We start from the raw sequence: 26,598 nt of genomic DNA on the forward strand, positions 1-26,598 counted from the left end.
TAATTTTCGAACCTTCTCCTGTTGTAAAGGGTATATGTGCTTGTGTTGGATTGATGGTTTGATTGTGGGGGTTCAAGATTAAAAGGTGCTTTCTTCCTTCAGAATTTTGAGAGTCTTGTTTAATTTGTATTATAGCTTCTGGTGTGGTTACTGAGAAGTTCAATGCCACTGTGATCTCATCTCTTTATCCACTGGTAACTCTTTGCTTCTTTCCCTTTTTCTGAAATCTTTTAATTAATGAAGTTCTAAAATATCATGATTTTATTTTTTGAGATGCATCTCTTTTTCTTTATTATGTTGGACATTAGTAGGATATTTAAGTTGGTTTACTCATGTACTGAGACATTTTTAAAAAAAAATTTCTTCCCTCTGATGTTTCTGTTCCTTCAAAACTCTTAATGGAGATGTATAAACTCTCTAACTAATATTCAACTTGTACACATTTCTCATTTTTTTGTTTATATTTTTGTTACAATTTCTAAAATCTTTCTTCTGTTTTCAACCATTCTTTTGAATGTTTCAGTCATCACATTTTTTTGTTTATATGATCTTTTACTTATTCTTTTATGCACAGATATAGGGGTTATTCATTTGGGGAGTTTTAATGCTTGTTTTTTTCTCAAGTTCTTTTCACCATTTATTCTTCTTTTAATACAACTATTCCTGTTTAATTCACTTATTTGTTCAAGGATGACCATGGAGTTGGACAGCTTTCTTCTAGTGCCTATTGATTATTGATGCTTTCATTTAGTGTCTCACATTATTAAAAATGAAACACTAAAAACTGATTGGTTATTCCATACAACTGACTCAGTTATTGGACTTTGCTTTCTGAACTTCTTGAGTGTTGAGCTGGCTTTTTTATTGGAGGTCAGTTTCTCAAAAATCTATATCCGTCAGTACTTAAAAGCCTTTACTCTGAGGCTGGATTATTATTTAAGGTGAAGATTTAGCAGCTATAACAAAGATACTTTCAAATATAATGGCTCAAAAAACCCAGAAGCTCATATCTCTCTTATGGGAAGGTCACAAAGTTAGTGGTTCAGAATGACTGATGGGCAGCTCTGCTCTCTGTGTTTATTCAGCCAGGAATTTTTCTTTTATTTTACTGAAGTACATTATCCTTCTCTGTCCATCCAAGATGGGCTACAGGCATTTCTACTGTCTATTTGAGGAAAAGGGCACAGAGCTGAAGTCTGGAATAAGAGATTTCAAATAAGTGACAGAAGTTGCATACATGTTCCATTTCTCTATATCAACTAACCACAAGATAGTGACTTAGAGCAATAATTATCATTGGTTTTGTTCACACATTGAGGGAGTGACTGGACTCAGCTAGAATGATCCCTCCATAGCAGAATCTGCTGTTATCTGGGAGAATTCTGCACTCACTTAGCAGCCTGGACTGGGAGGACTCAGACAGCTGGGTTTGGAAAAACTGGAACTCTTTAGATGTCTTTTTCCCTGTGTGGTCTCTTCATATGCACCTGCAGAACCCCAGAGGAAAACTTCTGCAGAGACACAGGCAGGCATTGCATGGCTTGTAACTCAACCTAGGAGGCATGTGTGGACACTAAAGCTTCATTCCCTTGCTTACAAATAAGTCACTGAAAAGAGAGCTCAGATCCCATCTTTTGATGGGAGATACGGCAAAAAATTTCCAGACTGGTTTTAAATCAACAATTCATCACTCTTCTTTATAGTCCATTGGTAAGAGGAGAGACACAGGGTCATTCCCTGTCACAAATGAAGATATAACCTGTGTTTGGGTAGCAACGTGCGAAGGGAAATAGATTACTCATAAGAAGTGGTCTTCATTACGGGGGCTATTTGGTGTCTCCTAAAACGAATCCTTCCTGCACTGCACTACTGAACAAAGAGCAAGGGGAGAGTTCTGGGCAGAGGTGGCTCATTATACAGTCCTCTTCTTTTCATTCATTCTTCTCTTTTGAATGGGTTAGCTTCTGGTGTCTTCTACTTTGCTCTTCTCAAAAATGTTCTCTTGACTTGAATTTTATGTTTGCCTGTTGAGATTAGGCAAGAGACAGAGGAAAGGGACCAGGGGGCTAATTAATTCCATTTATAAATTTTTCATTATTCTCCACTTCAAGTCACAAGCCTAGCTCCTCCTCAGTATCTCTAGTTCTCAAGTCTTCTCACAGTTCTTTCAGTATAAATTGACTTTTTGTTGTTATCATTCCCTTCTGTAGGTCCATATTCTTTAGTATCCTCTGCCTTGATGAGGTGTAGGACTCCTCTCTCTGCTCTTCATGTCCCAGAGTCCATTTCTTCTGGACTCTGTACTTCTGACCCTTTTTGGGTTATATCTTTTAGTGCCTTTACTGTTGTTTCAACTGGGTAACAGGAGGGTGTGAAAAAATATATATCATTTAAAAATTACATACAACAGTGGGGATATCTTCACTGTTTTGCTTTTAGTGGCTCATTATAATGATACACAATAGTGGATTCATTATGACATATCTGTACTTGTATATCACATAATCTCATCAATTTAATTCCCCTTGCCCTCCCCCAGACCCTTCTATTCTACTGGTCTCTTGTATTTTGTTAAGTTGGTACATTATAATTATGCATAAAGTGGGTTAGTTATGATATATTTGTACATGACATAGCAAAATTTGGTCCATTTTATTTCCCAGCAGTCTTCCCCCATCCTTATCCCTTTCCTCTATTCTACTGGTCTCTCCTTTACTTTTGTGAGATCCCTTTTTTATTCCTTTTTTTCCCCTAGCTTCCACATATGAGAGAACATTTGCCTCTCAAGTCTGGCTTCTTTCACTTAGCATGATGGTTCTACAGGTCCATCTATTTATGAGCAAATGATATAGTTTAATTTGTCTTTATGGTGGAGTAAAACTCCTTTGAGTTACATCACATTTTCTTTGTCCATTCATCTGTTACACTTGGGCTGTTTCCCTTACTTGGTTAATTCATTTACTTTTTATGACTTCGAGTAACTATAGGCTTTTTATTCTGGAGTGGAAAGCATGTTGAATTGAACTAGGTGAATCTTATGGAAATTGACCTAGTTATTCTCTTTGAACATGCATTATAAAATATGTCTATAATAGAATCAAATGGCCACCAAACTTTGTCCAGGTTAAAAGTTTTTTTAAAAAAACTTTTATTCAAATTTTCATTTGTTCTATAGTATTGACCGGGAATGGGGGTCAAATTGTGCTACTGGATTGATGATTGCTACAGAAAAGGTTTCTGACTGGTGCCATTCTAGCACCTGAAAATATATCCATTCAACTTTGTCTTCCAGAATTTTGATATTTAACTCATTTGAATTATGATTAATTAAGAAATAAATGTTTCTATGCAAAGAAATATGAGTAAATTTCAAAACAAGTCAGACCTATCAAAGTGAAATTGAAACATGAATTAAAGACAAAATGAGAGTATTATACCTTCATGAAGCAACCTTAAAAGCTTATTTAATTAACATTCTTCATGGTCATGACCTTAGATGCTATAAAGCACCACCACTCTTGAATGGAATGAAAATGCCCACATTTCCGTGGGTTCCTTATAGGTTTACTCTAGCCATATAATTATTTTGTATTTCAACAAAGTTCCCCAAAATTTACACCACAGATGACATCTGTGTACATTAGTACCATACTGAGGTTCAGAAAAATAATATAAAAGTGTACATTTAACACCACTCAGAATCATTACTTTTTTTTCAATGATACATCCATTAAAGCTTATTTTCTTGGTGGTGTTTTTTGAGTTCTTTATATATCCTGGAAATTAATGCTCTGTGTGAGGTGAAGGTGGCAAAGATTTTCTCCCATTCTGTAGATTCTGTCTTCACACTCTTGATTGTTCTCTTTGCTGTGAAGAAGCTTTATAGTTTGTGTTTTAGTGAGGTTTTTTTTTTTTTTTTTTTGCTGCTGGGACTAAAGGAACTGATCAGAGCAATAGTTAAGGAGAAGTTTATTTGAGGGCTCACAGTTTCAGAGGTCTCAGAGGTCTCAGTTCATAAAAATCAGTTTCCATTCCTCGGGGCTCCAGGTGAGGCCGAACATCACTGTGGAAGAGTGTAACAGAGAAAAGCAGCTCACATGATGGTTAGGAAGCAGAGAGAGAGACTCCACTTTCCAGATATAAAATATATACCCCATCACCATGTCCCCAAAGAACCATTTCCTCCAACCACACCCAACCTACCTCCAGTTACCACTCAGTTAATCCCACTAAGGATTAATTAACTGATTAGGTTAAAGCTATAACCCAATAATTTCTCCTCTGAATCTTCTTGCATTGTCTCATACATGAGTTTTTTGGGGACACCTCACATCCAAACCATAACAGTTCATTACCATCCCATTTATTGATTCTTGATTTTACTTCTTGCACTTTAGGAGTCTTGTGGAAGAAGTAGGTTCCTAAGGTGACATGAAAGAAAGTGGGGCCTACTTTTCCTTCTAGAATGTGCAGAGTTTCTGGACCTAGGCACTAGTTTCTTGATCTGCTTTAAGTTGAGTTTTGTGCAGAGTGAGAGATAGGGGTTCAATTTCATTCTGCTACATAAGAATTTCCAGTTTTCTCAGCACCATTTGATGAAGAGGCTATCTTTTCTCCAAAGTACATTTATGGCATCTTTGTCTAGTGTGAGATAACTGTATTTATGTGGGTTTGTCTCTGTGTCTTCTATTCTGTTCCATTGGTTTTGATGTTTGTTTTGGTGCCAATACCATGCTGTTTTGTTATGTTAGCTCTGTAATATAAAGTCTGGCCTTGTGATGCCTCCCGCTTCACTTTTCTAAGGATTGCCGTGGCTATTCTGGGTCTCTTATTTCTCCAAATGAATTTCATGACTTAACACCAAAAAAACAAAACAAAACAAAACAAAAAACAACAACAACAAAAAAAAAAACCCAATCAATAAATGGGCAAAGGAAGTTAAGAGGCACTTCCCAGAAGAGGAAATACAAATGGTCAATAAATATATGAAAAAAAATGTTCAACTTCCTTATCAATTAGAGAAATGCAAATTAAAACTACACTGAGATTGCACCTCACTCTAGTTAGAATGGCAATTACCAAGAATACAAGTAACAATAAATGTTGGTGAGGATGTGGGGGAAAAGGTACACTCATACATTGCTGGTGGGACTGAAAATTGGTATAACCATTTTGGAAAGCAGTCTGGAGATTCCTCAGAAAATTAGGAATGGAACCACCATTTGAGTCAGTTATTTTAGTTATCCACTCCTTGTTATATACCCAAAGGACTTAAAATCAGTATACTAGGGTGATTCAGCCACATAAATGTTTATAAAAGCAACTGAATTCACAATAACTAAGCAATGGAATCAACCTAGGTGCCCTTCAACAAATGAATGGATAAAGAAATTGTAGTATATATACACAGTGAAATATTGCTCTGCCATAAAAAAGAATGACTTTATGGCATTTGCTGGTAAATAGATGGATCTGGAGACTCTCATGCTAAATGAAATAAGCCAGTCCCAAAATACCAAAGGCTGAACGTTCTGATATGTGGTTGCTAATACAATAAGGGGGTTGGAATAGAAGTTCAGTGGATTAGACAAAGGGGAATGAAGGAAAGGGAGGGGAGGTGGGAATAGGAAAGAAAGTAGAATGAAGAGGACTTAACTCTCCCATGTTCATATATGAATATACCACCAGTGAAACTACACATGTATGACCACAGGGATGGTATCCTAATTAGATTGTGTTATATTCCATGTATGTGTAATATGTCAAAATACACTCTATTGTCATATCTATTTAAAAAAAATAAATAAATCTTATTTTCTTCACAAAAGTATGATGATGAAGTAATCATCTCATTTCTTTTTCCTCTTTAGAGTTAATATAGGAATTACACTGTGGATTATGAAGGAAATTTGTGATATTGGTACCCACTTACATTGATCAGTCTACTCCCCACAAAATACAAAATAAAAAGCCAGAGTGTATATAATTTGTTTTATTATCAAGTGGTAGATTTCATTCATGAACACACTTTACCATAAAAGTAACAATAAATGATAACAATAACATATGGATTTTTTTCTGTATTTTTCCTCAGGGTTAATAATTTTTTAATTGAATGTAGCTGCTCAGAGTTTCCTATTGCTAAGTATATGCACTATGTTGAAAAGGATGCTGCATTTGGAATCTTTTTTAGAAAACTGATTTGAGGCTTAAATACTTAGCTGTGTATGTATAAAATTTTATACCATTTTCAAATATTGATGTTTGTAAATCATAGAGAGGCAGACACCACATACTAGGCATGGTGGTGGAATGGTTCAGAGCATGAGCACCAAAATCACTCTAAGTCGAGCTGTGTGTGACCTTGGGTAAGATCCTTACTTCGTTCCTTTACCTTCTCATAAGCACAATGGGAATTAATGAGAAAGTCCTACTTCATATTCTGTAGCACATGCTCAAACTAAATTTTCTGTATCCAAATGTAAATATTATAAGCTCAAAGTCATATTAAGCACTTAAATAATGTTATTCTTTGTTGCTGGCAAAGGAGTGTTACTTGGTAAGACTTATTCCCTATCCTCTACCTTCTGAGGTAGAATATATTGTAGTTTGAATAAATAGGCATGCACTTAATAATAAATGTCATTTCTCTGAAGAGGCAATTAATTATTCTTTCTCTGTACTTTATTTTCCCAAAATAAGTGTGTAGGTTTCTATTTTACTGTGTATTTCTGGTGGCATGCCTCACACACCTTAGCTGTTTCAAATATTGCACCTTCTATATTTTCTCCTGACATTTCTATTCATAAAACTCTATTTTATTGTTTTCAAAGCAAGAGCTTTGGGATTCCATCCAAAGCAACAACCCAGAAGGATGCGGTCTCAATGCTTTCTCAGAGCTGATGGTGTGTGGCCTGCTCCACCAAACCTGGGTTTGAACTTAGGTCCGCTCCATTGACTTCCACCATCTTCAGAGCTGAAAAGAGGAAAAGTCAGTGTACAAGTGGCACCATTAATTTTGGCAATAAACTAAAAAATTATAATATTCTAGAACCCTCTCTTTCACTTATCTTACATGGGCTTCAGAACAGCCCTAGGAAGTTGTAGGCAGGGTAAGGATTCCAATTTACTTTACTGTTGAGAAAACTGCATGTGACTAGCATAGATATTATGCACTGGAACTGAAACTAGCCCAGTCCCCTTTCACTTTTTGAGCTTTCATGATAAACAGGCCTCAGGTTCCCCTCTTTGAAACTTTGAAGTTAAAACTGCTTATGATGTTGCCATTCTCCACAGCGGCTCTCATGAACACAAACAATGACAACAACAACAAAAAGGAAAAAACATATTTCCTAGATTTCATGTTAATTGCTTTTATTTTGGGTGATTATTGATCCAGATGAACATGTTTTACATGGAAGTTTCTTGTTTGTAGCACTTTATACTGTTTAATGCTAGTAATTAATAATCTGAAAGACTGGCTATTTTTAAGCAACTTTATTGAGGTCCAGTTTACATAATAAAATTTACTCATTTAAAATCTATAAATTAATTGTTTTTAGTACATTGACCAAGCAGTGCAACCATTTCTACTATTTACAATCATTTTTATCAGTCCTAATTAACTTCTGCATGCCCATTTGCAGTTAATCCCTTTTCCCACCCCTAGTCCTTGTCAACCACTAATCTACTTTCTGTCTATTAATTGCCTTTTCTGGATATTTCACATAAATAGAATCATATAACATTGGTCTTTTGTAACTAGCCTCTTTTATTTCACATAATCTTTTTAAGGTTCATTTATATTATAGCATACACCAACATTTCATTTACTCATGTCACTGAATTCCTTTGTATGGCTATAGCACTTCTTTTTTTAAGATTTTATTTGTTCTAATTAGTTGTACATGACAGTAGAAGGCATTTATACATTTTGATATATCATACATAAATGGAGTGTAAACTCTCATTTTTCTGATTTTACATATTACAGGGTCACATTGGTCATGTTGTTATACATGTACATGAGGTAATAATTAATGTCCGTTTTACTTTACTAACATTCCTTCCTCCATACACCTTCACCTCCCTTCACTCCCCTCTACCTAATAGAAAGTAACTCTATTCTTCCCTGTCCTTCCCCGCTTATTGTGATTTAGCTTCCGTATATCAGAGAAAACATTTGGCCTTTGGTTTTTTTGGTTTTGGCTTATTTCACTTAATATGATATTTTCTAACACCATCCACCAAACAGCAAATGCCAGAATTTTATTTTTCTTTAAACCTGAGTAATATTCCATTATATATTATATTATTTATATATAAAATAAGCTGAGGAGTGGGATAACTGGGTTAAATGGTAGTTCCATTCCAAGTTTTCTGAGGAATCTCCATACTGCTTTCCATAATGGTTGCACCAATTTGTATTCCCACCAGCAATGTATGAGTGTAACTTTTCCCCCACATCCTTGACAAATTTATTGCTGCTTGTATTCTTGATAATTGCCATTCTGCTTGGAGTGAGATGAAATCTTAGAGTAGTTTTGATTTGCATTTCTCTAATTGCTAGAGATATTGAACATTTTTTCATGTATTTATTGACCATTTGTAGTTCTTCTGTGAAGTGTCTGTTCAGTTCCTTTGCCCATGTATTGATTGGGTCAGTTTTTTTTTTTTTTTTTTTTTTTTTTTTTTTTTTTTTTTTTGGTGTTAAGTGTTTGAGTTCTTTATATATCCTAGAGATTAATGCTTTATCTTAGGAGTGTGTAGTAAAGATTTTCTCCCACTCTATAGGCTCTTTCTTCACTCATAAGTTGATGGGCATTTTAATTGTTCACTTTTGAAAACTGTTGTGAACATTTAGTGCAAAACTTGATGATGTAGGCACGTATTTTCATTTCTCTTGGAACTAGAATGGTTGAACTACATGACAAATACATGTTGAGTGTTTTAAGAAATGCAACCTGTTTTCCAAACAGTTCTGAACCACTTTATGTTCCCATCAGCAATACATGAGGATCTCTGTTGGTTCATATTCCTTCACATTGTTTATTGTCTGTTTTTTTTTAATTGTAGTAATTTTAGTGGATATGAATTAGTATCTCATTGTGATTTAGATTTGCATTTCACTAATAGCTAATGATATTTTCTTTGTGAGTACTTATTTGCCTTCTGTATTTTTTTTTCTTTGGTGAAATGTCTTAGCAGATCTTTTTGTATTTTTAAATTAACTGGTTTGCCTTATTATTGAGTTTCAGGAGCTTTTGTATATTCTGGATGAAAGTTCTTTATTGAATATGAGGTTTGCAGATAATTTTCCAAAGTATATGGCTTGCTTTTTCAGTTTTTAATGATGTATTTTGAAGTGCAAATGTTTTTATTCTAGTGAAGTCTAATCTGCCAATATTTTTTCACTTACACATTATATATTTGGCCCTATATAAGAAATATTTGCCTTAATCAGGTACTCAGAGATTTTTTTTTCTTATGTTTTCTTCCAAAGTTTTTGTGGTTTTAGCCTTATATTTAGGTATGTCATCTATTTGGAATTAATTTTTATATTGGAATGAGTAAGGTTTTAAGTTCAGCTTTTTTTTTTTGCATGTGAATATCCAGTTGTACCAGCATAATTTCTTTGGGAAAAAACTATTCATCGAATGGACTTCGCTTCTTTGTTCAAAAATCAGTTGACCATTAATGTAACGTTTTATTTCTGGATGGTCAGTTCTGAGCTACCATGGATAATGCTGCTGTGAACATAGTGTGCAAATCTTGGTGTAGGCATGTATTTTCATTTCTCTTGGGAATTGAATTGAGCAGATTGTATGTAAACATCTATCATTATGCTATTTTTCTGTCTTGACATTTATAGCTTTATAATAAATTCTTTTTTATTATAGATATTTTTAAATTATTATTTTTATGTAGTTTTTAATTTTTTACAGACTGCATTTTGATTCATTGCACACAAATGGGGTACATAATTTCGTTGTAAATTCTACATTGTAAACAATGTAGATTCGTACCATTCGTGTAAGCATACACGTACATAGGGTAATGATGTCTGTCTCATTCCACCATTTTTCATACCCCCTTCCCTCTCATTTTCTTCTACATATTCTAAAGTTCCTCCATTATTCTCTTATTTCCCACCCCCACCCCCATTATATATCATTCTCCACTTATCAGGGAATACATTCTACCTTTGATTTTTTGGGCTTGACTTATTTCACTTAGCATGATATTCTCCAATTTCATACATTTATTTGCAAATGCCATAATATTACTCTTCTTTATGGCTGAATAGTATTCCATTGTGTATATATACCAGAGTTTCTTTATCCATTCATCTGTTGAAGGGCATCTAGGTTCGTTCCACAATCTAGCTATTGTGAATTCAGCTGCTATAAACATTGATGTGGCTGTCTTACTGTAGTTTGCTGATTTTAGGTCCTTTGGGTATAAACCGAGGAGTGGGATAACTGGGTCAAAATGTGGGTCTATTCCAGATTTTCATAGGATTCTCCATACTGCTTTCCAGAGAGGCTGCACCAATTTGCAACTCCACCAGCAATGTAAAAGTGTGCCTTTTTCCCCACATCCACGCCAACATCTATTATCGTTTGTGTTCTTGATAAAAGCCATTCTAATTGGAGTAAGATGAAATCTTAGAGTTGTTTTAATTTGCATTTCTGTAATTGCCAGAGATGTTGAACACTTTTTCATATATTTATTAATTGCCTGTGTGTCTTCTTCTGTAAAGTGTCTGTTCAGTTCCTTGGCCCATTTATTGATTGGGTTCTTTGTATTTTTGTCATAAAGTTTTGTAAGTTCTTTATAAATTTTGGAGATAAGTGCTCTATCTGAAGTGCGTGTAGAAAAGATTTTCTCCCACTCTGTAGGCTCTTTCTTCACATTCTTGATTGTATCCTTTGCTGAGAAAAAGCATTTTCGTTTGAGTCCATCCCTTTTATTGATTTTTGCTTTGATTTCTTGTGCTTTGGGAGTCTTGTTGAGGAAGTCTGATCCTAAGCCAAAATGATGAAGATTCAGGCCTACTTCATCTTCTATTAGGTGCAGGGTCTCTGGTCTAATTCCTATGTCTTTGATCCATTTTGAGTTGAGTTTTGTGCAGGGTGAGAGATAGAGGTTTAATTTCATTTTACTGCATATGGATTTCCAGTTTTCCCAGAACCATTTGTTAAACAGGCTATCTTTTCTCCATTGTGTTTTTGGCTCCTATGTCTAGTATGAGGTGACTGTATTTATGTGGTTTTTGTCTCTGTGTCTTCTACTTTGTACCATTGGTCTACCTGTCTATTTTGGTGCCAATACCATGCTGTTTTTGTTACTATTGCTCTGTTATTGTTAACGTCTGGTATTGTGATACCTCCTGTTTCACTTTTTCTATTCAGGATTGTTTTGGCTATTTGAGGTCTCTTGTTCTTCCAGATGAAGTTCATGATTGTTTTCTCTATTTGTATGAGAAATGTCATTGGGATTTTAATTGGAATTGCATTGAATCTGTGTAGTGTCTTTGGTAGAATGGCCATTTTGACAATGTTAATTCTGCCTATCCAAGAACATGAGAGATCTTTCTATCTTCAAAGGTTTTCTTCAATTTCTTTCTTTAATGTTCTGTAGTTTTCATTGTAGAAGTCTTTCACCTCTTTTGTTAGATTAATTCCCAAGTATTTTTTTTTTTTTGAGGCTACTGTTGATGGAGTGGTTTTCCTAATTTCTCTTTCAGAGGATTCATCACTCATGAATAGAAATGCATTAGATTTACAGGTATTGATTTTATATTCTGCTACTTTGCAGAATTCATTTATTAGTTCTAGGAGTTTTCTAGTGGAGTTTTTTGGATCTTCTAAATACAGGATCATGTCATCAGCAAATAGTGACAGCTTTAATTCTTCTTTTCCTATTTGTATCCCTTTAATTTCTTTGGTCTGTCTAATTGCTCTGGCAAGTGTTTTAAGGACGATGTTGAGTAGAAGTGATGAAAGAGGGTATTATAATAAATTCTTATATTGGGAAGCAAAAATCTTCCATCTGCACCTTTTTAAAAATTATTTTTGCTATTCTAAGTCTTTTCCATTTCCATTTTAGGAGCATTTTGACAATTTCTACAGAAAAACCTTCTGAAATTTTGATAGCAATTATGTTGAATCTATAGATAAATTTAGAAAGATTTCTATCTTAACAATAGTGAGTTTCCCAATCCATGAACATGGAATGTCTCTCCATGTCTTTAATTTTCCCCAGCAATGTTTTGTAACTTTCAGTGTACAAGCTTTGTATTTGTTTAAAATTTATTTATAAATATTTTATTTATTTTGAACAGAATTTTTTTTCTTAATTTCATTTTCAGATCATTGTTAGTACAAATACAATATATTTTTTAAAAGTTTTAGATATTGTATCTTATTGCCATGATGGGTCACTAAATTTATTATTCAGTGATTAAGCTATGATTAAAAATTGATGATACTTTGGAATTATGCAGATTTTTAAAACTCTTTCGGGATATTAAACACGTAAGTAAAACAAACTTGCCATAGTCTCTGTCTTATAAAAGCTCACAGTGTGTTAAAATTCACAAAGATGATAATACTGGGGAACTGGCTTCTAATGGTGATTGCTATTCCTCATGTCCTGAATGATGCTCCTAGACCCTTGTCATCAGAAGGCTTTTCCTCAGGAAAAAAAAATTTAGCAAGTACTCCTTAAAGTATCAATGAACCATGATAAAGGAATTATTTTTAGTAAAAAAAAAAATAACTATTAATAGATGACAGAAACTGGCCAATGTTTTTAGCTTAGTATGCTGTTAAGAGTACCTGGCTCACATAGGGAAGAGGTACTCTACTGTCATTCTGTTTCTTAAAATTTCTTAGTGTGGCCTGACCCCTGCACCTAGGTTGATGCCATCACTGGTTAGTCGTAGTCGCGTAGGGAGCTGGCGGATGAGCAGGGCGCTTGCATCGCGGAAATAGCAGGCAGACACCCAACCCGCCTGCCTTGCAGAGCTGGGCGGTGGATAACCATCCTGCCCAACCACCAGGCCAAAGACAGACGCCATCACTGAACAGCCCTGCCCCACCAACATGCCGAGGTTTGTCACCATCAAGGAGCTAGCCAGAGGCTTCTTATAGGCTGGTGTAGGCATTTTGAATTACTCCTGAGGGCATGGCTCTTCATTGGAAGGGCAACTCCCTTCTGAGACACCTACAGGAGGCTAGAGGACTTTTGACAAGACCCAGGAGCCAAGAAGAGGAGGTATTGAGAGACTTGGGACCAACTCAGAGCCACCAGGGAATATACGCCACCTGAAGACCACCACCCCTAGAAGGCCAGCTTCCTAGTAGAGCACTGCATTATCAAGTTCCTCCAAGACTTCAGGCTACTGAAGGCTAAGAGGTGAGTTATTGGAAATCTACAGAGACAATATTAGTCAATAGAGGAAATCTGCAATATCCAAGAGTTTCACTACTAGAGGGGTAGATATCTGAACAATATGAGAAAACAAGGGAAGAAAATCTCCCAAACAAACCTAGATGGTACAGAAATAAAATCCATTGATAGCATGGCAGAAGAAATGTCAGAAAGGGAGTTCAGAATGTACATAATCAAAACAATCAGGGAAGAAAACGAGGAGATGAAAGAGCAAATACAGGCATTGAATGATTGCACAAATCGACAGTTAAAAGAGCAAATACAGGAAGCAGAAGATCATTTCAATAAAGAGTTAGAGATATTGAAAAAAAAACTAAACAGATATCCTTGAAATGAAGGATATAATAAAACAACTTAAAAACTCCATAGAAAGCATAATCAATAGGACAGAACACCTGGAAGACAGAAACTCAGATATCAAACACAAAATATTTAATCTTGAAAACAAAGTTGACCAAACAGAGAAGATGGTAAGAAATCATGAACAGAATCTACAAGAAGCATGGGATATCATGAAAAGGCCAAATTTAAGAATTATTGGGATTGAGGAAGGCTTAGAGAAACAAACCAAAGGAATGAACAATCTATTCAATGAAATAATATCAGAAAATTTCCCAAATCTGAAGAATGAAATGGAAAATCAAGTTCAAGAGCCTTATAGGACTCCAAATACACAAAATTACAACAGACCCACACCAAGGCACATTATAATGAAAATACCTAACATACAAAATAAAGACAGAATTTTAAAGGCTGCAAGAGAAAAGAATCAAATTACATTCAGGGGGAAACCAATACGGATAATCAGCAGATTTTTCAATCCAGACCCTAAAAGCTAGAAGGACCTGGAACAACATTTTTCAAGCTCTGAAAGAAAATGGATGCCAACCAAGAATCTTATACCCAGCAAAACTTACCTTCAGATTAGATGACAAAATAAAATCCTTCCATGATAAACAAAAGCTAAAAGAATTTACAAAAAGAAAGCAAGCACTACAGAACATTCTCAACAAAATATTCCATGAGGAAGAGATGAAAAAAAAGCGATGTAAATCAGCAAAGGGAGGAACTACCCTAAAGGAACAACCAAATAAAGGAGAAATCAAGTCGTGTCAAAAAAAAAAAAAAAAAAATGAGCCAAATGACCGGGAATACAAATTATATTTCATTAATAACCCTGAATGTTAATGGCCTGAACTCATCAATCAAAAGACATAGACTGGCAGATTGGATTAAGAAGAAAGATCCAACAATTTGCTGCCTGCAAGAGACTCATCTCATAGAAAGAGGTACCCACAGACTAAAGGTGAAAGGAGGAAGGAAGGACTATATAGAGGGATAAGAGGGGTGGGAGAGGTGGGGGGTGGAAAAAAATAACAGAATGAATCAAAAACTATTACCCTAGGTAAATGTATGATTACACAAATGGTATGCCTCTTCATGTATAGAGAAACAAGATGTATCCCATTGGTTCACAATGAAAATGAATTAAAAAAAATAAAATTTAAAAAATTAAAAAACAATTATTTGGAAAAGAAAAAAATATTTCTTAAAGTTCAATCCTGTAGGCGATGTCTAGTGTTCTAAAATTCTAGCCCCTTGAAACTTAAGTCTTGTTTTTCTTTTAATATTCCTTTGTATTGTGTATTATGATATGCTCTAAGTAGCTGTTGTTTATTATTCAACTATTTTGGTGCATGGTAAATGCTAATTGTATTCTGAAATGTGATTTTCACTCTAACTTTTCTTGGAGAACATGTCCAATTTTACAAGATAAGTCAATTGGACAATGTATTTTAGTTAAAATAAATGGGTTTTGTATTGTAGTTTAGAGTGAAGCACAGTATGTTTAGCTCAACTAAGTAGTTCGAAGTTTTTTAAAGTTCAAAAAGCTACAAGAATCTTGTTTGTGCATTTTGGTGGATTTGCTTACAGTTATTGTAAGTGGCGTAGATGGTGGGAAAATTTGAAGATTAGAAATTACTAGTCATTCCTGTATTTGACATCTAAATCATTACTGTTAAATTCAGAGAATTAGATGGATTCTTTCCTGTTGCGTATTATAAGCTGATTTTAAGATTGAATCGTGGGATAATTTAAACAAAGTAAGGGTTCTGTAGTTGTTCACATGTTGATGATATGCTAGTGGATATTTAACTGGCAGCTGTGGTAGTGCAGCATCCTGCTCATAGAATGTCTTGTATGGCTAGTCATGAAAAATCACTTTTGAAATTAGAACTTAATAAAAACTTTCCTGCTTTGAACACTAAGCTCAACTCCCTGTGCGATTAGTGGTTTCATTTCTTTCTCAGCAGTTGGGTAATGATTATGGCTCCAGATGCAGGGAGAGTGATAAAGAGATTGATTAATTTCACTTGAAAGGGCATATGTTCAAAGAGAATCCAATTGGAACGCTATGAATGAGGATCTGACATCTTTGCAGTTGGGAGTTGTGCTCCTGCTTGGTATCTGACTGATGCTGAGAATAGGATCTCCAAACCAATGTTACTAATCCACTTGGTCCAGAAAAATCTGGGCCTGGCTCATACCTGCTCTTCATATGTGTGAGTGTGTGTATGTTCTTACTGCCTTTCTCACTGTAATAAGCTCTGTGACAGCTTAAAAGGTTATTTTGGCTTCTTTACCCTAGGGATGCCTTAAATTATTGGTTGTTATTGATCAGTAGGACCAAGGTTGCCTCTAACCCATAGTTTAATTTACAACACACACACACACACACACACACACACACACACACACACACACACACATCACGTCACACCACACAGAAAATACAACATTCCACACAGCAAAACCTCTATTTTAGTGTGAAAAACTTTTTCAATATTGTGATGGTTGGAAAAAAGTATTTTATTACATTTTATAAAAGAAAAAAATTAGGTCTGTTTTCTTTATCTAATGCTTTAATAGCTTACATTTATTTGGTGCTTCATATTTCTAAGAAACTCTTTTAAACAGAAAAGTGTCTTTTCGTATACACCTCTTTTTATGTGCATGGATTAAGTAACCTCTAAAATAAACATTTTATGACAACTTAAAAGTGATTCAAGACTTATTTTGAAAGAACAATTTTCATATCCACAAAAAATGACTGAGAGTTTGATGACAGATTAGGATGCATAGCAGTAGTTTTAATGTGAAGCTTGAACTTAGACATGAGGATGGTGGGAGTTCCTCAATAAAGATAATCCTGATACCCTCCATCCAGAAAGTGTCAGTTATATACACTCTGCATGGTTAGGCATGAGGCGCAAAGAGTACAGAAGTATGTGATACTTAGAAAACTATCATTATAATGTTTTATTCAGTACTTAAGTAAATCAGGGAAATGTTCTCATTCCTTGGATTTCCTTATTGTCTTAATAGAGAAGTTTTGATCCGAAAGGCTTTAGGTTCTTTTTTCTTGCCTTTATCCTTGAATTCTAAGATCCTGTTCATGCTGTAAATACTTTTGGACACTCAGTATATCTTGGTGCTCTGCTATGACTTATAGAGAAAAGCCAGACCAAGCTCTGTTTCCAAGCAGTAGGGGCTGTGTTTACTGATCCCAGTGTGGAACAAGGAGACCATGGCCCACAAAAACCCATTTTGAAAGAGCCCAAGAGATATTTACCTCTAAGTTGTACTGATGCAAAACATTTGCCATTTTAAGGACATATTCTGTCTGCAGACCCTTTTGAAAGATCTAGAATATCATCCAAGAAAGCCCATGTGCTTCCTCATCATTAGATTCTAAAGTAGATTATAACTCTCTAGAAAGAGAAAGTTTGAGACAAATTCCATGGATATTTAAACACCCCTCACTGCTTAAATTTTTAAAAATTATTGGGGAAGTGACTTTCACTCTTTAAATCCTTTTGATATTTTGAAGACATTTCCATTAGAGTAAACTTTGATAAGGAGAGACTCCCCTAGAGAGTCGTATTTATAACACTCAAGAAAGAACTCTGTGTTCTCACCAGGCTTTTTACAAATCAAGGATACTTTCTTAAAAAGTTTTTTGAAAAGCATTTTGTATTTAGTATTAAAGCTAGTGATGCTTTCAAAGTTAAGCTTTGCCATCCCTTTGTTAAATTCTGATTTGTTTGCCCTTGATTGATTTTGAAATAGGTGAACCAGATTTCAGAGGAGAATGATTTAATTATTACAGAACCCAAGGCCCAAAATCAGATTTGAGGGTATGTGGAAGCAGCGTTCAGAATGAATTAATGAACAGATGTCGAGTACATGTCGCTGATACTTGATATCCCTATGCTGGCCTGCAAGTAGTGCCTTTTCTTGTAGGTCTTCAACTCAAAATGTCAAAGGGTTGAATTTAATGGTGGCACTTAATCTACAGTGACTACACTTAAGTCACATAATAGAAATTCTGAGACCATTAAAGAGTCTAGAGCTTAGAAAACGTAGGAAAGGGCAAATGCATGATATACTGAATTTATTGGGTGGTTAGGGACCATGGTGTAGGGTGATTAAATTATCAGTCAACACTGATGTCAGTACTGACATCAGAGACCAGCTAAAGTACAACTCATTTTTTAGTAGCTTCAAAGGTTATAATTATTTGGATAATTATAAAATATATTTTTAAACCATTGTTTTCATAGAATTTTTGAGCTTGGAGAGACCTTGAGATCAGTAAAACTGACTTCCTCATTAACAGGTGAGAAAAATGAGGGCCAGAAAAACTTGGAGCAGCAGAGGCAGAACAAGGGCATGTGCCCTCTGAGTTCATTCTCCCCTCCCTATGTTAAGTGTAGATCACATTCTTCTTCCATGTGGGCTGATCACGGGGAGGAGAGCAGAGCCTGACGTGGGGGAGTGGACAGTGGACCTTCATGGCACACATTTCACTTTTTACAGTGGAAGTAGTTCATTAAAAATGGAAGCTATAATCAATAATTCAGATGAATTAAAAAAGACAAATGAAAAATAGAGCACAAATATCTAGAACTTCATCATTAGACAAACACCTGAGTCTCTGAGACCTGGAGGGAGGAAGCAACCACTCCAGTATAGTTACATAATTAAAATCAAGGCCAAAAAGTGACCATCATTACAAATTAGTATAGAGGCTTCTTGATGTTAGATGAAACTGGCCTGTGTCCAGCTTCTTTCTTACTAGTGTGTGTGTTTGGGCCAGTTGTGCATCATTTCCATGCTTCAATATTCTACTTAGCTTTATGTTCCTCTCCTAATTTAGCTGGTAAACATGCATATAGCATTTATGCTAGCCTTCACCATATTATGTAAATAAGGTTATTGATAGCTACCCCAGACAATTTTTTTTAAAGTATGAAATTGAATAATACATTAAAGCCCTTAACACAGGGCCTGGCATACATTAAATGCTCCATAGGTGATAGAATGGTTGCTAGGATTGCTTCCTTGGCAAAGGAAAACAGAGTTTTTGACTCGGGGAGAGGAGTGAGGTGATATAGCATCTGGCATGAAAATGATCAAAAACGTGGCTGTGCAGACAGAACGTGGCTATGGAGGCAGCCTCTGCCTGACCCTGGGAGGCACTGGCTTCATCCCTGTTGTTGTTTGTTTGCTTTCAGAACCACATTCATTTTTTAATTTAAGGAAATAAAGCATCTTAAAATACAACTCCCTCATGTACTTCTATAAAGCAGGGGTATGGACAGGGTGGAGGTCTTTAACCACACTTTGCCCCATTCCTCAACCCTGAGTAGTAGAGGCACAAGGACAGCCAGGCCCTGCCCCTCAACCCATCAATGACTAGTACTTGCACAAATGGAAAAAGCCCAACCTCCAGCTCATATCGAGAGATATGCTGGTGCCTCCAGGGAGGTTGGATGGGCATATTAAGAAAATCCTCTTCCCATTAGAAATAAGTAATACATGAGGTTTCCTCAGAATCCCAGCACCTCAGGTTCAGTGGCTTTATACCCGACTCTGTACCCCTCCTTTTGTGTCTCAGTTTAGGCAGAAGAAAAATAGGAAGTTTGAAAGGAGTTTTCAGGATTCAGTAGAGTCTCCCTGTTGGTAGGGGATGGTGTGGGGTATATCTGAGCTGAGCCAGAGGCAAAATTTTTGAAGTTTTAAAACTAATGACCAAATCCATAGGCACAGTTGTGTCCTCAAATACTCCCAAGGAGTTGGGAGGGTAAAAGTAGGTATTTTATGGGAGAAAAACATGTTTCCCTATGCCCCGATTCAATACTAAGTGGTATGGGGTCAGAGTATCCAGCAACCCCACAAAGGTGGGAAGGGAATGGAATCAAGGTCATTGACTAGTGGCATCCTGGCATGGCAGAAGTAAACAGGGCCAGCCTCGGCTGTGGGGAGAAGTATCATCATGATTCTTGAGATAAAGCAGGTGTACAGAGGAGGAGGCAGAAACCAAGCTGAATGATCTGTGGTTGTGTATATTCATGAGGACTCCTTACCACCCCAATCCCTGGAAGAGTTCCCATTCAGAAGTCCTTCCACAGTTGGCTCTGGGGGTGACAGGGCCACATTCTTGTATTACTGTGAAGGATGCCTCCTTCCCCTTCTCTGATGGCTGAAAATATGTTATTGACTAAGGATCTATGAGGAAAAACCCATGCACACATAAGATCAGAGCTAAGGTGCTTGGGCCTGGCTAGGACTTCTTGTTATGTCAGAAGCCAACTCTGACCTGGTTGGGACAGCTGGTGCTCAGGCAATGATAGTGCAGCCCACTTAGAGAAGCAATCTGTGGTTTGTAGACCCCCTAGGAACCTTTAATGATTGGTTCTGGAATCCCAATAGGAGATAATTTTGGAATAAATGGAAAAAGTTGAACAAAACAAAGAAAAACGAGAGGGGGGAAATAAAAAAATCCTTTGCTTCTAGTAAGTGCATGTGTCATTTGATGTGATTTTTTGTTTTCATTCATCTGAAAACGTCACTGTTGTTTGGCTTAGGAATTCCATGGACTCATGCAGTTCTGGGTGAACTTCTACCAGTTTTACAGTTCAGGAAATTGAGTCTGTGGGAGAAAAAGTGACTCTCATTTACTCCATCCTCAGCCTCCCACTTCATATTTATTTTCTGATGTGATCTTCATCGGGTGACTGTGTGTGGGTTGCCTAAGACAAGACAGGAAATCATTGGTAGAGATGGAATCAGAAGCCAGTTCATTGACCACCATCACCATCATCCTTTAAAGTTTAGTAGGAAAAAAAAAGAAAGAAAAGTCAAAAAACAAAAAACCCTTTACTTGCATTCTTTCAATTGGTTCTCAGGTATTTATGAGGCATTTTCCATGCCTTAGGGATATATGATGATACCTTGTTCCTCCATTCTCCAGAAGTTTCCAATCTGGTTGATGAGGTAGTACAGAAATAGACAATTATGGAAAGAATACCTAAAAAGCAATATATCAAAAGCATTATGTGAATACAAAGATTATATGAGAAATACAGTTTACACAATGCAATACTATATATCAGGAACACTGTGTCATTTGTAGTTGTAGGCGAATACACCAATAAGAACCAGCAATTTGAGACAATTACATCTTTGGGCTTGGAGACAAATGGCAATCTAAAATTGAGGGATCATGTGGCCTCATGCAAAGACAGAACTCCAGGGATAGTCAGATGGAGGGAGACAGTTGGGGCTAGTGTTGGAGCCTCTTATATTGGGGTAGGGGAGAGAGAGACACACTTGCTACTCTGAATCTTGAATACCCAGTGGGGATACTCGTAGCTAACTGCAGAATCAAGCTGTGTCATTCTGCTCACTGGGCAGCCTTTGTGTAGACAGGTTCTAACTCAGTGGTAGAAGAACAGGCACAACAGTCCAGCTCGTTCAACCTGCTCTTCCCTGCCTTTTAGTCCTACTGCTCTGCTTTCTGTGATTTCTTTTCTCATGGTCTTTCTACTTCTTAATAGGGACTTAAAAATATTCTGTATTCCCTGTTGTATTCTTTTGTGCTTGATTAGAGTGCATTTTCAAAAGAAATCTGTTTGGAGTGAACTCTTAATATTCAGCTGCAGGCAGATTGCTATTATGAGACCTTCCTAGTTGTAAGATTGCCTAGTTGTTCAGAGTACATTCTGAATATTAGTTAGGCATAAAAAGCTTATGTGTGTGTCTTGTACATATATATGTGTACATGTACTTCTATATATCCATATCTTTATTAATCTACCTACCAACCCAATAACCATAGAGAAGATGGGGGAAGTACACACATTGATATCCATCTATTTAGATATAGAGACATATAGATATGCATTTTTTTGTAGTACTTAGGACTTTCCTGGTGGGGGAAAAAAGACTTATTGGGGAAGAGTGAGGAGGATTCACATAAAAGAAACCTGAGAACTTTGGGGACTCATTTTTATATGTTTTTAATTTATTGATTATACTAACAGAAAAGCAAGAATATGGACACATCAAAACAGTAATTTAAATAATGATATATTTGACTTGGGAGTTCTAATGATACTTTTGAATAATCCTCTGTTTCCTACTATGAAAATAAATAAATGAAAAGTGACTCTGTGTAGAGAAGGGAAGAAGTATGGCATAATTATTAATGTTCTTTCCATAGTAGTCCTTTTAGATTTTCTGTAAAATCTTCACAAAAGTCATTTATGACACTATTAATTTAGTTTTAAAAATTAAATAAAATAGTTGTAAAAATTACTGTTTAATTTTGTGTATGAAACAGAACAAATTAATTGTTCACACTTAAATGTTTCCCTACTTATGAAATGTCATTTAAAAAAAAGATTTCTCAATGAGTTTCAAAAGTCTAAATATTTCAATGTTTCTTATTAAAAATGGAAAAAAAAATGAAACATGGTACAGACTTAAGCAGTCACTAATGTTTATTTCCTGGATTAGTTACGAAGGTAGAAAATAGATTTTTAAAAAAATTGAAGTGAAAATTTTTAAAAAAATTTCAGACCTGTCCTGATAGGCACATTTTAGTCTACATATTGGATGAAAGAAATTGGAAACTAAGAAACAACAGAAAACAAAGCAAGAAAAGGATACAATGATAAATAAAAATCATTAAATAATTATGACTGTTACCTTAATAAGTTCTTACCTAGAAGTAATCATCAATTTAGTACTATTAAGTGTTTTAGCAACTTATTAAAAATCTCCTAAATTTTATTTTGCTTAATAGAAACCAAAGTAATAATTATGGTCTCAGATAATTATAAATTGTTTTTTTCAACTTTTGAAAGGCAGCTGCCATAAATCCCTGGCCTACAAAGTTTTTGATTTGTCATTACTATATTATTACTTTGGTTGGAAATTTCAATTTTGAGGCTTGTTTTCCCTATTAAGGTGAAAAATAAATGCCATCAACATTAAGCAGGAAGATATATCTACTTTGATGCAAGATTTTAGGTGACAGTGATGACACTAATAGAGGCCATTAGACATAGGAAACTATAACAGATGGAAATTTTTGTATTTGCTTGAAAATTTTAGTATTTTAAAATTTTCAAAACTGACTGATTTGCTTTTCATTATTTCAGGGAATTTATGTGACATCTTTGATTTAAAATCACTTGATATAATTTTATTGTTTTTATATGTTTGTTTTGTGAAGGAAACTTGAGTTTGGCAACCAAAATTTTGTTCCTAGGGCTTATTTTAACTCTGTAGAGCTACATAAGGTACTATGCTATGCACAGAATTAATAATAAGACAGGTCTTACAAAAATTCCTGTAAGATATGATAGACTAGCAGCAATAATAATGGCAGTGTCAATAGACCAGTTACTAGATCCCTGATTTGCTTTTATTTTCATTTTTTGGGGTACCGAGTATTGAGCTTAGAAAATGCACAAGAATTACTTTCAGTTTATGGCACCTGAATCAAAGACAGGAATGATAGGTAGAGTTTAGATGACTAAAAGATGGCAAGAAGGGCAAAGGGTTAGGGAAATAGAGAGAGCAGGTGAGAAACAAGGTGAGGAGAAGGACATGGGGGGACACCAGAGAACTGCCCTTGCTTTATCCATCACGGATGCTGGCTGGTGCTCCACCATTGGCACTCCTACAACAAGTCCTTTCAGGATAGCATGATATTTTATTCATCTTTATACTATACTTGCTACAAAGTTCTCTTTCCAGAGTTTAGTTTACTTTTAAGCTCAATAAATGTGTAGCAAATAGATGGATGAATCTATGCTGAAATTCGCAAATGACTTTGGGAAGTCCAGTTTGAGCTTCTATTTATCTGAGAAATCCAGAATACTTACTCGGATGTCTCTAAAATGTAGTCCAAAATCATATTGGAAATGAAGGAGAAAAGTGGATGGCATTGTGAACATGTGCTAAATGATGTTTAAAAGTCATTGAAGCAGTAGAATCCACATGCTGTTTCAGTAATTATGATTTGACTGAACTATTTACTATTGTCGATTGTTTTGTTTTGTTTTTGTTATTATTGCTATTCGGTTTTCTTCACTGTTTCCTTGAGGAGGGTAAAACATGGATTTCTAGAATAATGGGGTAACTTGCTGAGAACTCTGGGATTAGAATAGCACAGGAGTGTAGTTGGCCCAGAGAACAGAAAGGATCATGTTCTTCACTACAGATTGACTCCAGATCCCCTCAGATTTATGGTGAAGTATTTCCCCTGATTTGAGGTACTTTCTGGAACAGGATCTGGGTTTCAGAAATTCTGGATCATATTCATGGAGAAAGAAAACTTTCTTAGTGTGTCATCAGTCTGTGGAGGAGCTCTGTTGTGAGGGAGAACACTTAAACCACAAAACTTCTAGATCAGAGTGTAGACTGAACATGCTGTTAAACAAGAGGTACAGGGTAGGAGAGGAATCAAGGCAAAATCAAGAGTTCAAAGAGGGAGAGTTGAGAAATGTGTAGATGATTCTCCAGCTAGTCCTGACCACAGTGTGATCATTCTGGAATGTGCAAAATTTAGGGATGAGGAACAGTATTTGGGGAGGGACTTAGTCACCTCCATGTGGGATTTTAATAAATATGAATCTGAAGTAGCAAGTTAAATCTCCAGAATGTGTTCTTTTTCTAAAATTGTTCTATTTTCTAAAATGCACATGGATTTTGTGGTTACCACATTGTAGAGGCATAGTTCAATTAATCTAAAAATCTGTGATTCCAAGGCTCTCATGAATGTTATGAAAATATTTGCTTATTCAATGATTTTTTTTATAAGAGAGAGGAGAATCAAAGTACTTTGTATATATTAACAGTTCAGAGTTACCAATGTATATTCTGGAAAGAGAACCATGAGTTTTAACACTAGCTCTCTGATTTGGAAATTATAAAACTTGGGAAAATTTTCTTATATTCTTTAAACCTATTTCCTTTATGCATAAAATCAGGTTTTAAGGTATGTATAGGATAGTTATAAAGATCAGATGAAATAACACATGGGTCATCATGCTTTGTTCAATAACTAGTATATAACAAAGGATCATGTGAGAAGAATTTGGAGGGATACTAATTTTGGTCAGCAAAGTCAGCTATAAGGTTGGCTTTTGGCCAAGGCATGTATTGCTCTTTCCACTAAGGGCAGACAAATTCCTGTTTTGCTCTTGGAAATCTTTAATGTTTATATCCACTAGAACATTTGAAGTGATGATTATGTTGATATGACCCATATTCACATTGAAATTGCTCTTTAAATGCCATTCATTAATAATTCTCTGATCATCTTTGTGCTTAACAAAATTGATAAAATTGCTTTTGCTGTTTCTCTCTAATAAAAACCTTTTGGCATTCCTCTGGAGAGTTTATTGATAAACTCTCCCTTAAGCATACATCCAAATTAAATGTGAGAACCTGCAGCTAAAAGAAATTGCTTCAAGGCAATGATTCACTAGGATGAAAAATCAATAGCAGTTTCATTAAGGAAGGAAAGATAGTTTAGACTTACTCTTACCTTGCTTTCTTCCTACAGAAAGAAAAAGAACAATTGTTGATTATGTCTTTCCCTTTAGATATAATGTTAATATCTTAGTAACATGTCTGCTGTATAGCAAGATTGTACAAGTTCTTTCAAATCTGCTGGGTTCCTTGAATAGAGCTAGTCTTTGCATTTTGAAAAACTGACACTCATTTAAGGCACTGTTTCTTTAATAATGCATGCCCTGCTGAGTCTACTACAAGTGAGCACTTTACAGCCACAAAATCCTACTGGTCTATTTGAATTAGTTAAATTCCAAATTTCTTTCTATATGTATGCTTTAATTCATTTTTTCTTCCCATATGATTGATAGCTTGATGGTGGGATGGACAGGTGGATATATGGACAGATGGAAGGGTGGTAGTTGGACAGGTGGATTGATGAACAGATAGATGGAGGAAGGAAAGAAGGGAGGAAGGATGGAGAGATGGAAAAAGCAGCCCAGGAATTATAGTTTAGTAGTGGTATGTGAACTTTCCAGCTGCATGACTCTGGGCAGTTGATTCAGGTTCTCTGTTTCACTTTTGTAACCTGTACAAAGGTCATAATAATAGTTACTGTCTCATAATATTGTGAGAATTGAAATCAGTTATGTGAAGCGATGCATTCAGTGTCTGTTTCATGATAGGCTCTCTATGGGTATATAATTTCAAGGTATAGAGCTAGTAACATTATTGAAGAAAGATGAGGAAATGGGTAAGGTAAGTCAGGGCATTGACAAGATGCCATTTTAGGCTAGTGATTAAAGATAAAAACAATTGCATTTTAACTAAAAGAAATATAAACAAGGCTTCTGGGTTATCTTAGGTGGGATTTGTACTGTTCAGGTAATGAGATACCCCAAACAGAAGGTGGTTTTGTCCACAGAATGGGATCATCATTGGAGTGGAATTCATGCAATAGAATGAGATACCAGTGTGCTTCAAGACATTTTAATATCAAGTAAACATTCACATGAAGACCATACTGTGTTTCAAAATGAGATAAGGAATTTTAAAATGTCTTTTCCAAAGCAAGATGAAATGGTTAATTTTTCACAGTATGGGAATAGTCAGGGTATTCAGTCCAGAGATGGAGACAGAACTTGATCATAAATTGCTGCACCTCCTCTATCAGGTATAAATGTGGCACTGTGCCATTGTTTCTCCTGTGATCACAGTAGGTGACATAAGTATCAAAGAGTTTTTTGGGAACTTTATTATGAAATA

The 26,598-nt window shown here is 35.5% G+C and overlaps 1 protein-coding gene across 3 annotated transcripts in view; it reads left to right on the forward strand.

Annotated features, from left to right (window-relative positions):
- Positions 1-26,598, forward strand: part of THSD7B (thrombospondin type 1 domain containing 7B) — an 842,386-nt gene that overhangs the window by 125,251 nt on the left and 690,537 nt on the right. The window lies entirely within an intron of this gene.

This window comes from Sciurus vulgaris (genome assembly GCF_902686455.1).
Source record: "Sciurus vulgaris genome assembly, chromosome: 3".
Lineage (NCBI taxonomy): Eukaryota > Metazoa > Chordata > Mammalia > Rodentia > Sciuridae > Sciurus > Sciurus vulgaris.